Genomic DNA, 12,468 nt, shown 5'->3' with positions numbered 1-12,468 from the left:
AGATTATACACAATCATCAAATCGGATTTATTCCTAGGATCAATCAATGTGATATACCACATTAATAGAATGAAAGATTTAAAAATCACATGATCATCTCAATAGGAGCAGAAAAAGCATTTGACAAAATTCAACATTCCTTTCATGATAAAAATTCTCAACAAATTGGGTATAGAAGGAATGTACATCAACATAATAAATGCTATATACAACAAGTCCACAGTTAACATCTTAATTAATGGTAAAAGGTTGAAGTTTTCCTAGTAAGATCAGGAATAAGACAAGAGTGCCCACTCTTACCATTCAATTCAACATATTCCTGGAAATCCTAATCAGAGCAATTAGGCAAGAAGAAAAAATAAAAAGCATCCACATAAGAAAAGAAGAAATAAAACTGTCACTATTTGCAGATGATATAATCTTATATAAAGAAAATTTTATTTTTTAAAACATTTATTTATTTATTTATTCAGAGCGAGCGAGCGAGAGAGAGAGAGAGAGAGACACACAGGCAGAGAGAGAAGCAGGCTCCACGCAGGGAGCTCGACGTGGGACTCGATCCCGGGGATCACACCCCGGGCTGCAGGCAGCACTAAACCACTAAGCCACCGGGGCTGCCCCTAGAGAAAATTTTAAAGACTCTACCAAAGAGCTAGTAGAACTAATAAACTAATTCAGATAAGTTGCAGGGTACAAAGTCAACATACAAAAATCAGTTGCCTTTTTATTCACTAACAAAAAACTATCTGAAAAATAAATAGAGAGAACAATCTCACAATAGCATAAAAAATTATTAAAAACTTATGGACAAGTGGCTAAGAGACACATGAAAAAATGCTCAACATTGTTCAGCATCAGGGAAATACAACTCAAAACCACAAGGTGATACCACCTCACACCAGTCAGAATGACTAAAATTAGCAACTCAGGAAACAACAGAATTTGGCAAGGATGTGGAAAAAGGGGAAACCTCTTACACTGTTGATGGGAATATGAACTGGTACAGCCACTCTGGAAAACAATACAGAGGTTCCTCAAAAAAGTTAAAAATAAAACTACTCTATGACCCAGCAATTGCGTTGCTAGGTATTTACCCAAAGGATAAAAAAATATAGCGGTTCAAAGGGGCACAGGCACCCAATGTTTACAGCATAAATGTCCACAATAGCCAAAATATGGAAAAGCGCCCAGATGTCCATTGACAGGTGAATGAACAAAGAAGATGCTGTATGTACGTAGGTACGTATGTATGTACACACACACACACACACACACACACACACACACTGGAATATTACTCAGCCATCAAAAAGAATGAAATCTCACCATTTGCAAATGTGGATAGAACTAGAGGGTATTATGCTAAGCAAAATACCTCAGAGAAGGATAAATACCATATGATTTCACTCACATGTGGAACTTAAGAAACAAAACAGATGAATGCAGGGCAAGGGACAGAAAAAAATTAGATAAAAACAGAGAGGGAGGCAAACCATGACAGATGAGTCTTAACTATAGGAAACAAACTGAGGATTGCTGGAGGAAAGTGCATGGGGTAATTGGCTGATGTGCATTAAGGAGGGCATTTGATGTAATGAGCACTGAGTATTATATGTAACTGATGAATCACTAAATTCTACTCCTGAAATTAATAATACACTATATATTAACTAAATTGAATTTAAATTAAAAAATGTTTTAAAACTTAACTACAGAGATGAAAGATCTTTATGTTAAAACCCACAAGACTTTGATGAAAGAAACTAAAGGGGTAGCCCCGGTGGCTCAGCGGTTTAGCGCTGCCTTCAGCCCAGGGCATGATCCTGGAGACCCAGGATCGAGTTCTGTGTTGGGCTCCCTGTGTGGAGTCTGCTTCTCCCTCTGCCTGTGTCTCTGACTCTCTTTCTCTCTCTGTCTCTCATGAATAAATAAAGTTAAAAAAAAAAAAAAGAAAAAAGAAACTAAAAAAGACACAAATAAATGGAACAATATCCTGTGTTTATGAATCAGAAGAATTAATATTGTTAAGATGTTCACACTACCAAACCATCTTATGGATTCAATACAATCTCTATCAAAATTCTAATGATATTTTTCACAGAAACAGAAAAAAAAAATCCTAAAATTTATATGGAACCATAAAAGACCCCAAATAGCTAAAGAAATTCTGAGAAACAACAAAGCTGTAAGCATCACAATTCTTGATTTAAAAGTGTATTATAAAGCTATAGTAATAGAAATAGTATAATACTGGCATATAAACAAACACACAGATCAATGGAAGAGAAATGAGATCATAGAAATAGACTCACACATATAAGGTCAACAAATATTTGATAAAGAAGCCAGGAATATTCAATGAGGAAAAGATAATTTCTTCAATAAATGGTGCTGGGAAAACTGGATACTCTCATGCAAAACAATGAAATTGGGCCCCTATCTCACCTCACATCACGCACACAAAAAAAATAAGTCTAAATGGATTAAATACGTAAACTGAGAACCCAAACTATAAAACTACTAGAGGAAAAGCTCCTTTACATTGGTCTTGGCAAAGATTTTTTTAATGTGACACCAAAAGAAAAATTAACAAGTGGGACAATATCAAAATAAAAAGTTTCTACACAGCAAAAGAAATCAGCAAAATGAAATGGCAACTTATAGAATAGGTGAAAATACATGCAAATCATCTGATAAGAGATTAGATTAATATCTAAAATATATAAGGAACGTATACAACTTAATAGCAAAACAAACAAAAAACCACCTATCTCATTAAAAACTGGGCAGGGTAGCCCGGGTGGCTCAGTAGTCACCTTTGGCCCAGGGCCTCATCCTGGAGCCTCAGGATGGAGTCCCACGTTGGGCTCCCTGCGTGGAGCCTGCTTCTCCCTCTGCCTGTGCCTCTGCCTTTCTCTCTCTGTGTGTCTCTCATGAATAAATAAATAAAATCTTAAAAATAATTAAAATAAAATAAAATAAAATAAAATCTGGGCAAAGGACTTGAATAGACATTTTTCCAAAGACATATGAATGCCATGAAAAGATGCTTAGCATCGCTAATTATCAGGGAAATGCAAAACAAAATCACAGTGAGTTATCACCTTACATTTGTTAGAATGATTACTAAAAAGACAAGGATAACAAGTATTGGCAAGGTGGTGGGAAAAAGGCATCCTGTGAGCACTCTTGGTGCAAATACAAATTGGTGCAGGTTTTATGGAAAACAATATGGAGGTATCTGAGGAAATAGAGATAAACAGGTAAATAGATAGAGCTACCATATGATCCATCAATCATACTTCTGATTGTACATCCGAAAGAAATGAAATTCCAATCTCCAAGAGGTATCTACATTCCCATATTCATTACAGCATTATTCATAACAGCCAAGACATGGAAACAACCTAAGAGTCCATCAAGGGATGAATGAATAAAGAAAACATGTGTAATACAATGGAATGTTATTAAGCCATAAAAAAAAGAAAATCATTTTTTGTGACAACACGGATAGACATTACAGGCATTAAGTTTTGTTTTTTTTATTTTTTTTATTTTTATTTATTTATGATAGTCACTCAGAGAGAGAGAGAGAGGCAGAGACACAGGCAGAGGGAGAAGCAGGCTCCATGCACCGGGAGCCCGACATGGGATTCGATCTCGGGTCTCTAGGATCGCGCCCTGGGCCAAAGGCAGGCGCTAAACTGCTGCGCCACCCAGGGATCCCCAGGCATTAAGTTAAATGAAACAAGTCAGACAGAGAAAGACAAATGCTCTATGTTCTCATTTATATGTGGAATCCAAAAAAAGCTGAATTCACAGAAACAGAATAGAATGGTGATTGCCAAGGGCTAAGAGGTGTGGGAAATGGGATAATGCTGGCCAAAGGGTACAAATTCTAGGTATAAGATGAATAAATTTGGGGGATCTAATGTACAACACAGTGATTGACAATACTGAATTATATACTTGAAAGTTGTTAAGAGAGTAGATCTTAAATAGTATCATCAAACACATATAAAATCATAATTATGTGAGTGGACAGAGGTGTTAACTAACCTTACTGTAGTAAACATTTCACAATATATATTTGTATCAAGTCATCACATTTGTAAACCTTAAACTTAAGTAAGGAATGTGTCAATAATACCTCAACAAAGCTGGGGAAAAACATATATGTACAGATGATATAACACTATTGTTTAACTATGGAAATAGAGTAATGATAGCTGAAGGTCCAAGATCATTTTAGTTTATGACTTTAAAAATGTCTAATAAATAATATACTGTAAAAACTGGGGAATAAGTTTTCTAAAACTAGTGCATTTGCTGTTAAAATACAAATTATAGCTAAACATATACAGCAAAACATGTCATGAGAATTTCACAAAATTATTTGAGTTAAGGAGGGACATCTGAGTTAAACAGCCATGGATTCGAAAAAAAAAAAAAAAACAGTCCTGTGAAGGCAATCTAACATTAAAAAAATAAAAACAAAAAAAACCTACAGTTTTCCACACCTAAAACACAAATCTTCAGGTAAACAAAAATAGGTCACATAGCTACAACAGGGAACAAATAAATAAGATGGCAAGTAAGAGATGAAGGTGATTGACAGGAAATTATGGGGTGATGGTAGAAGTCCACATAACTATTTCAGGAAAACACAGAGACATCTCAGGCTATGGAAAACAAATTCATTATCTAACAATCCTTGGAGAGAAGAACCAAGGAAATGCTATCATTACATTTAGACCTTCCACAGGAAAACTGGTCAAGGCTACAAAGAATCTTAGGTTTATCTGCTTCCTGTCTGTGCTTTATAAAATCCACCACCACCATCTCACCCCCAACCCAGGTAGTGAACTCTGATAATGGTCTAATAATGGCCTTCAACAACAGTCCAACCAAAATGACTGGTGATAAGAACATGCTTTTAGTCAGAATTATCAGTACCACATGTTTTGGAAATTACAACTCTGCGCTGTTTTAGAGGCATCCTTCTTTCTCCTTCCCTTTCTTATCTTTTCCTTATTTTTTCCCTAAAAAAGTTAAATTTTGAATATGTAAGCAAAAGATATTTCAGCTTAAACATACTAGATACTAAATAATGAAATTTGATCTTCAAATGACTAATAATCATATGTTCCGGCATACTTCATCCATATGTAGAACATCTTCTAATGAAATAATGATTGTCATTTTCTTCATAGCTAATATATTCACTCAATTATTCCGAAAATATTAATGTCTTCTGAGTCCAAGATATTATAACAAATATAGAGGACACACAGAATAATAAGATAAGGAAGTTCTTAAAGCTCACAGTCTTATAAGGGAAAACTTCTTATTAATAAATAGGAAAAAAGCATGGAGTAGAATTTCCATACTATCCCTGAAGACATATGGGAATCAAACATATCAGCCCTGTCCTGCCTACCTCTAGACCTTCTGTTACCTGAGGATAAAATCTCTAATTTGTTTAAGCACTATATTTAAAAAAAAAATTATATACACAGAAAGAATTAAAATAGCTTTGTCAGGTTTTTTGTTAAAACTCTTTCTTTCTTTGAGAGAGAGAGAGAGAGAGAGAGAGAGAGAGAGAGAATGCATGATTGGAGAGGAAGAGCAGAGGGAGAGGGATAAGCAGACTCTGTGCTGAGTGCAGAGCCCAAGGCCAGGCTGGATCCCAGCACCCTGAGATAATGACCTGAGTCAAAATTAAGTCAGACACTTAAGTGAGTAAGCTACCCAGGGGACTCTAGTTTTATCAATTTCAAAAAATATATATATTTTTTTTATTGAAAGATTAAACACAAATATACAAAACCATACAAATAAAATGGATGGCTTAATGAATTAACTTTCACACACTACTTAAGTCGAGAAAGAGAACTTTGCCAGCAACCCTAAAGGCCCCTTCCATGAGCCCCCAATCAGAACTACCTTTCTATTCTCATAAATAACCCTTATCTTGACTTTATTCTATTAACCATTTTCCTGATTTTTTTCTATAGTTTTATCATGTGCATTCCTCGATATTATAGTTCAATCTCAATCTATAAAAATTGGGATGTTTTAAATCACTTTTAATCTAGAGGCTACTCCTCCATCCCTTTCTTTATAATTTATTTGTTAAAGAATCTGGGACCTTTGACCAATAGAGTTTCTGCAAATACAGATTTTTTAAAATTTTAATTCCATTATAGTTAACATACAGTGTAATATTAGTTTCAGGTGTATAATACAGTCATTCAACAATTCTATATATTACTCAGTGCTCATCATGATCAGAGTACTCTTAATCCCCTTCAGCTATTTCCCCCACTCCCTCTACCCTCCTCCCCTCTAGTAACAACAGTTTGTTCTCTATAGTTAAGAATCTGTATTTCTCTTTCCTTCTGCTTGTTTTGTTTCTTAAATTCCACATATAAGTGAAATCATATGGTATTTGGCTTCTCTGACTTATTTTGCTTAGCAGTATATACTCTATCTAGCTCCATTTATGTTGTTGCAAATGGCAAGATTTCATTCTTTCTTATGGTTGAATAATATTTCAGTATACACATATATACTGTATTTTCTACAAATCCAGATTTTGACAATTGCAATCTTGTGTAGTTCAATATGTTCCCCTATCTTCTGTGTTTTCTGCAATCAGATTTAATCCCTCTGACAAAGCTACAGGTAGTGCTTGGCAAGGCTAGATATGTATCTGTTTGTTTTTCTTCCTGTGACAAACTTGTTGATGCTCAGATCTTCATTTACTAAAGACTGTAAAATGATAATGTTCTAGTACTATAATTTTTTTCAATTACTTATAGGATACTTTTTTTTTAAGATTGATTGATTGATTGATTGATTTGAGACACGGGGGAGGGGGGGGCAAAAACACAGGCAGAGGGAGAAGCAGACTCCATGCAAGGAGCCTGATGTGGAACTCGATCCTGGGTCTCCAGGATCACGCCCCAGGCAGAAAGTGGTGCCAAACGACTGAGCCAACCGGGCTGCCCTTGATAGGATACTTCAAAAAAAAAGATAATTTTCTAAATCTACTATTGAGTTACCCTGTGCTACAGTTCATAAAAACAGAATGTTTCATTCTTTTATGATAACTTTTCATGATAACAAATCATTTCCCTGTCATATCCTAAGGCAATAATTTTTTATTTAATATTATTATGAATTCATAGATTTAAAAATATTTGCCAGGGGTGCCTAGGTGGGTCGGTCAGTTAGGTGTCAACTCTTGGTTTTAGTTCAGTCATGATCTCAGGCAGGGTTGTGAAATTGAGCCCCATGTTGGGCTCTGCACTTAGCAGGGAAGTCTACTTGAGATTCTCTTCCTCTTCTTCTGCCCCTGTCCATACATGCTCTCTCTCTCTCAAATAAATAAATAAATCTTTTAAAAAAAGCTTTTTGATTTAAAAATTTTAAAAATAAAAATATTTGCTGGGTTTCAACTAATTGCAATTATCACCATTTACGGGTGGCTCAGCGGTTTAGCACTGCCTTCAGGCCAGGGCCTGATCCTGGAGACCCAGGATTGAGTCCCATGTCGGGCTCCCTGCATGGAGCCAGTTTCTCCCTCTGCCTGTGTCTCTGCGTTTCTCTTCTCTCTCTCTCTCTCTCTCTCTCTCTCTCATGAATGAATTTTTAAAAAATTTCTTTTTAAATTATCACCATTTATGAAGCTCAAATTATACCACCATAGATCAATCACAAATCTCTTCAAGGTGGCTCCTGAATTGCTTTGACAAGGCCCTAATAGAGATATAACTTATATACCATAAAACTCACCCTTATAAAGTATACAGTTCAGGGGCACCTGGGTGGCTCAGTGGTTGAAAATTTGCCCTTGGCTCAGGTTGTGATCCCAGGGTTGTGGGTTCAAGTCCTGTATCAGGCTCCCTACAGGGAGCCTGCTTTTCCCTCTGCCTATGTCACTGCCTCTCTCTGTCTCTCATGAGTAAATAAATGAAATCTTAAAAAAAAAAGTGTACAGTTCAGTGGTGTGTAATACAGCTACAAGCTGTAAAACCATCACCAGTCTCTAACTCTGAAACAATTTCATGACCCGAAGAGAAACTCCATTCTCATCAGTCAGTCCATTGTCCCTTCCCCCTAGCTCCTGGCAATCACTAATCTGCTTCCTATCCCCATGGATTTGCCTATTGTAGACATTTCATATAAATGGAATCATAAAATATATGTCCTTTTAAGTATTACTTCTTTCATTTCACATGTTTTCAAGATTTGTCCATTTGTAGCATATATCAACAATTCGTTCCTTTTTATAACTGAATATTATTCCATTATGCAGATATATCACCATTTGTTTATTCATTTATGTATTGATGGGCATTTGGTTTGTTTCCATTTTTTGGCTATTATGAATAATACTGCTATGAATATTCATGTACAAGTTTTTGTATGAATAAACATTTTTATACATTTCCCCTTTTTTAATATTTTATTTATTTGAGAGAAAGAGCAAGAGAGCACAAGCAGAAGGATGGACAGAGGGAGAGGGAGACGCAGGCTCCTCACTGAGTAGGAAGCCTGACTTAGGGCCCAATTCCAGGACTCTGGGATCATGATCTGAGCCGAAGGCAGATGCTTAACCAACTGAGCCACCCAGGCACTGAATATATGTTTTCAATTCACTTGTATAATTTGATGTATTTTAACATATATATGTGTGTATGTGTATATATATATGTGTGTGCATACACATATATGTGTGTGTGTGTATATATATATACACACACACACACACTGTACACCATCACCACAATCAAGATAACGAACATAAACATCCCAAAGTTCCCTCATATCTCTTTGTAATCCCTCTCTTCACACCCCCAGGGTAGCAAGGCACCTGTTTCTAATACTAGAGATTTGACTGAATTTTCTAAACTTTATAGAAACCAAATCATACAATATGCATTCTTTTGTGTATGACTTTTTAAAATTTAGCATAATTATTTTCAAATTAATCCATGCTGTAGCATGCATCAATAATTCATTACTTTGTATTGCTAACTAGTATTCTTAATAGTAGTATTAATATATGAGAGATTATTTATCCATTACCATCACCATTATCCACTGCCATTGATGGACACTGATCTTGCCCAGCTTTTACTATTATAAAAAAGTGTATATGAACATTCATATACAAGTGTTTTATGGACAGTGCTATCATTTTCCTTACGTAAATGGAGTGAAAGGCTTAGGAATGGGATGGCTGGATTATTTGGTTTATTTAACTTTCATAGAAAGTTAAACTGGGCTCTAATTCACATTCTCATCAGCAGTAAATTAAATTTACAATTCCTCTACAACTTTGCCAATATTCAGGCAGCTCTCTGAAAAGCTGGAATGCTATTTTTCCTGTCCCTCCCTCCCTCCCAAGGAATATGCCCCAAGTTTTGCCCCTTCTCTCAGCTGCAACAGGCAGTGATGGTACAGCAAGCTACCCTTCATTCTTCTTTGTTCTCAGTGGCATCCAAACTATGCCAATCCTGTCAGTACTCTGAATGAGGTGAGACAGTCTGACCCTCAGGCAGCCCTCCATAGAGCTGGAAAATTGAATGCATACTCCATTCTTCTCCTTTCCCCTCCTCCAAGGAGAAACTGCAAGCTGAGGTATCCCCTCTCAGCGCTGAGTTCTGCAGGCATGTGGGAGAGGCTCTCTGAGTAAAGTGAAATTGCTCTTCTTACCCATTTTAATGTGTCTGTTCTCAGCTTTGTGATCATCTGGGGTATTGCAAATTTTTAGCTGGATTCTGGAATTCTCATAAAGGTATTTTGGTCAGTATACTATTGTTAAAGCAATGTTTCTGTGGAAGCAAAAGGAGTAGGACTTATTCTGCCATCTTGTGGATGTCACTCCCCAAATTCTCACCCTTGACTGTTTATCTCCTTCAGTATTTTAAGCACAATTGTCTTTTTAAAAGATTTTATTTATTTGAGAGATACAGAGAGAGAGCAAGGGCAGGGGGAGAGAGAGTGGTCAAGGGAGAAGGAGAAGCAGACTCCCTGCTGAGCAGGGAGCTGGACATGGGACTTGATCCCAGGACCCTGAGATCATGATCTGAGCCAAAAGTAGATACAACAAACTGAGCCACCCAGGTGCCTTTAAGTACAATTATTTTAATATGTGAATCTGGTAACTATCTTCTGGTGACCCTGTGGGTTTTTACATAATCTATGGTTTCTTCTGTATTTCTTTCATACAGGATTAGTCCTCATATTTCTGGTTATTTTTGATTGAGTGATTATTTATTGATTTGATCTTATAGACATTCTTTAGAGAACTGACGGCCTAGAATATGGTTATCTTGTTCCAGAGAGGAAATTTTTTTTTAAGATTTTATTTATTTACTCATGAGAGATGGGGGGGGGGGGCGGGGGGCAGAGACGCAGGCAGAGGGAGAAGCAGGCTCCATGCAGGGAGCCCAATGCGAGACTCAATCCAGGGACTCCAGGATCATACCCTGGGCCAAAGGCAGGGGCTAAACCGCTGAGACACCCAGGGATCCCCTCCAGAGAGGAATTTACTTTTGCTTGTACTATATGGCTAGAGACAGTAACATCAAAGATCATGATAATCCATTTCTAGGAACTGAAATGATTTTAAGTTCCACTTCAGTTCCTCAAGGGACTTTGTGTGGACCTCGTCTACTTGTGATTCACTCATTCCTAGGCTGTCATCCTTTGTAATCCCAAATCAAAGCATGAGAGCCTTATAGAGAAATTTCCCTTGGTAAAACCTGAACTCAGTTTTCTCTCTCCCTATGGGATACCAACAGTGCTGTGATCAGCTTTTCATTTATTTCTTCCAAAATCAACAGATGCTCTGGGAAAAACTGGTTCCAAATGTCTGGCTCACTTCTCTAGGTTTCCTTCTTTTCTTGTTCCATCGTTTAGGCATCTTTACTGCCTCTGATGCTTTCAAGAAGATGATGTTTATATTTACGTAGCTTTTCTAGTAGTCATTGTTAAGAAGGTTAGTCTAAATTATAGAGACCACCCTTATAAAGAGAGGTTTGGTTTTACAAATTTATATTTTATCTACAGTAATTTTTCTCAGTGGGAATGGTTCCAATGTTATTGAGGTAAAAACCCTTCTGTTGCATATACATCATGCACAAGAGATATTTAATTTCCCTAGTCCTGGGCACTAAATACCAGTAATATCCCTTCCCTTCCCCCTTGTCAAATTGTTGTAAAAACACAAAAATATAAGAGGTTTATAAAACACCCATTAAGTTAAAAGGTAGATTATTTTATTTGTGGAGGGGTATACAGTCTCTTCTAAAAGTAAAAAAAGTCATGTGAATAGTGCTTGGCTAAAATCAACTAAGTCAATGGTTAGTACGGACCATGGAGAGGGTGCAAAAAGTCCATGAACCCCCTAAAATTTTTCTAAAAGTTATGGAAAGAGTATTTAATCAACAAAATAGTCTTTAGATAATTAAGTGCCACCAGGGAGAGATGATCTATTTCATACATTAAGAAAAAAATAGTTTTAAATTAGGACTTAAGTGAAATGACGCAGTGAGTAGTAGAAGATTTCAGAGGGGAGAGAAGAAGGAATAAGTTACATTTTAGTGTTTGAACTCCTGAAGGGAAGCAGACGTAATGGGGGGAAAAACTACTACTTTGGGAATAGTATCACCATTAATCTTTATTAGGATACGCTAAAACTCTGTATATTTACATTAATTTCTTTTGAGGCTTTCTAAATTTGACAACTGAAGTCATAACAGAAAAATAAGGATGAGGCCATTAATGAAAAAGGAGTGACAAATTACAGAGCTAAGCAAGAAGCAAAACTCAACATGTGACAGAAGGGAAACAAGAAGGTAGAAGTTTTGTGTAAGGAGCTAATAATTTCATGGAAAAGAATGTGAGCCCTAGGTAAAGGAAGGTTTCAACAAAACTTAAAAAAAGACAAAGACAGATGAAGAACACTGACAAACATGAGACTCAAAGAGAACCGGACATTCCTATTGCAGCACATACAAAGCACAAGTAAGAGGGAAAGTAAATGGGATTCTCTAGCAGCCCTGATTAGAAACGTCTTCACTTTAAAGTTATACTATTCCTTAAATGAAGTACAAGCTGTCCAATGGACAGAGTGCACTTTCTGGTGTCCTCCCTGCAGTTCTTCAGCCTTGCCATTGCTATAAAATCAGAGATAAAGTCCTGATCCAGATGATGGATTAGAAGGACAGGACTTTTTGTTCCATCTGATGAGGCTTCTACAAAAGTAATTCATCTAAGGAAAAGCAAAATAGATTATCTATTCATCTTCAAAGCATAAAGAAAATCTGCCTATTTTCTATAGTCTAAATGATTCCAGAGTAAAAGAGGCCAGTGTTAAAACAAAATTTTTTAAAAAGATTTTTATTTATTTATTCATAGAGACACAGAGAGAGAGAGAGAGAGGCAGAGACG

At 36.4% G+C, this 12,468-nt stretch overlaps 1 protein-coding gene across 4 annotated transcripts in view; it reads right to left on the bottom strand.

Annotated features, from left to right (window-relative positions):
* The window catches only part of SBF2 (SET binding factor 2), a 463,379-nt gene that overhangs the window by 236,901 nt on the left and 214,010 nt on the right, over window positions 1-12,468 (bottom strand). The gene's annotated exons all lie outside the window — the stretch shown is intronic.

This window comes from Nyctereutes procyonoides, unplaced genomic scaffold (assembly GCF_905146905.1).
Source record: "Nyctereutes procyonoides isolate TBG_1078 unplaced genomic scaffold, NYPRO_anot_genome, whole genome shotgun sequence".
NCBI classification, from domain to species: domain Eukaryota; kingdom Metazoa; phylum Chordata; class Mammalia; order Carnivora; family Canidae; genus Nyctereutes; species Nyctereutes procyonoides.
The sequence above is the reverse complement of the archived record's forward strand: the minus strand, read 5'-3'. Positions and strand labels throughout refer to the sequence as shown.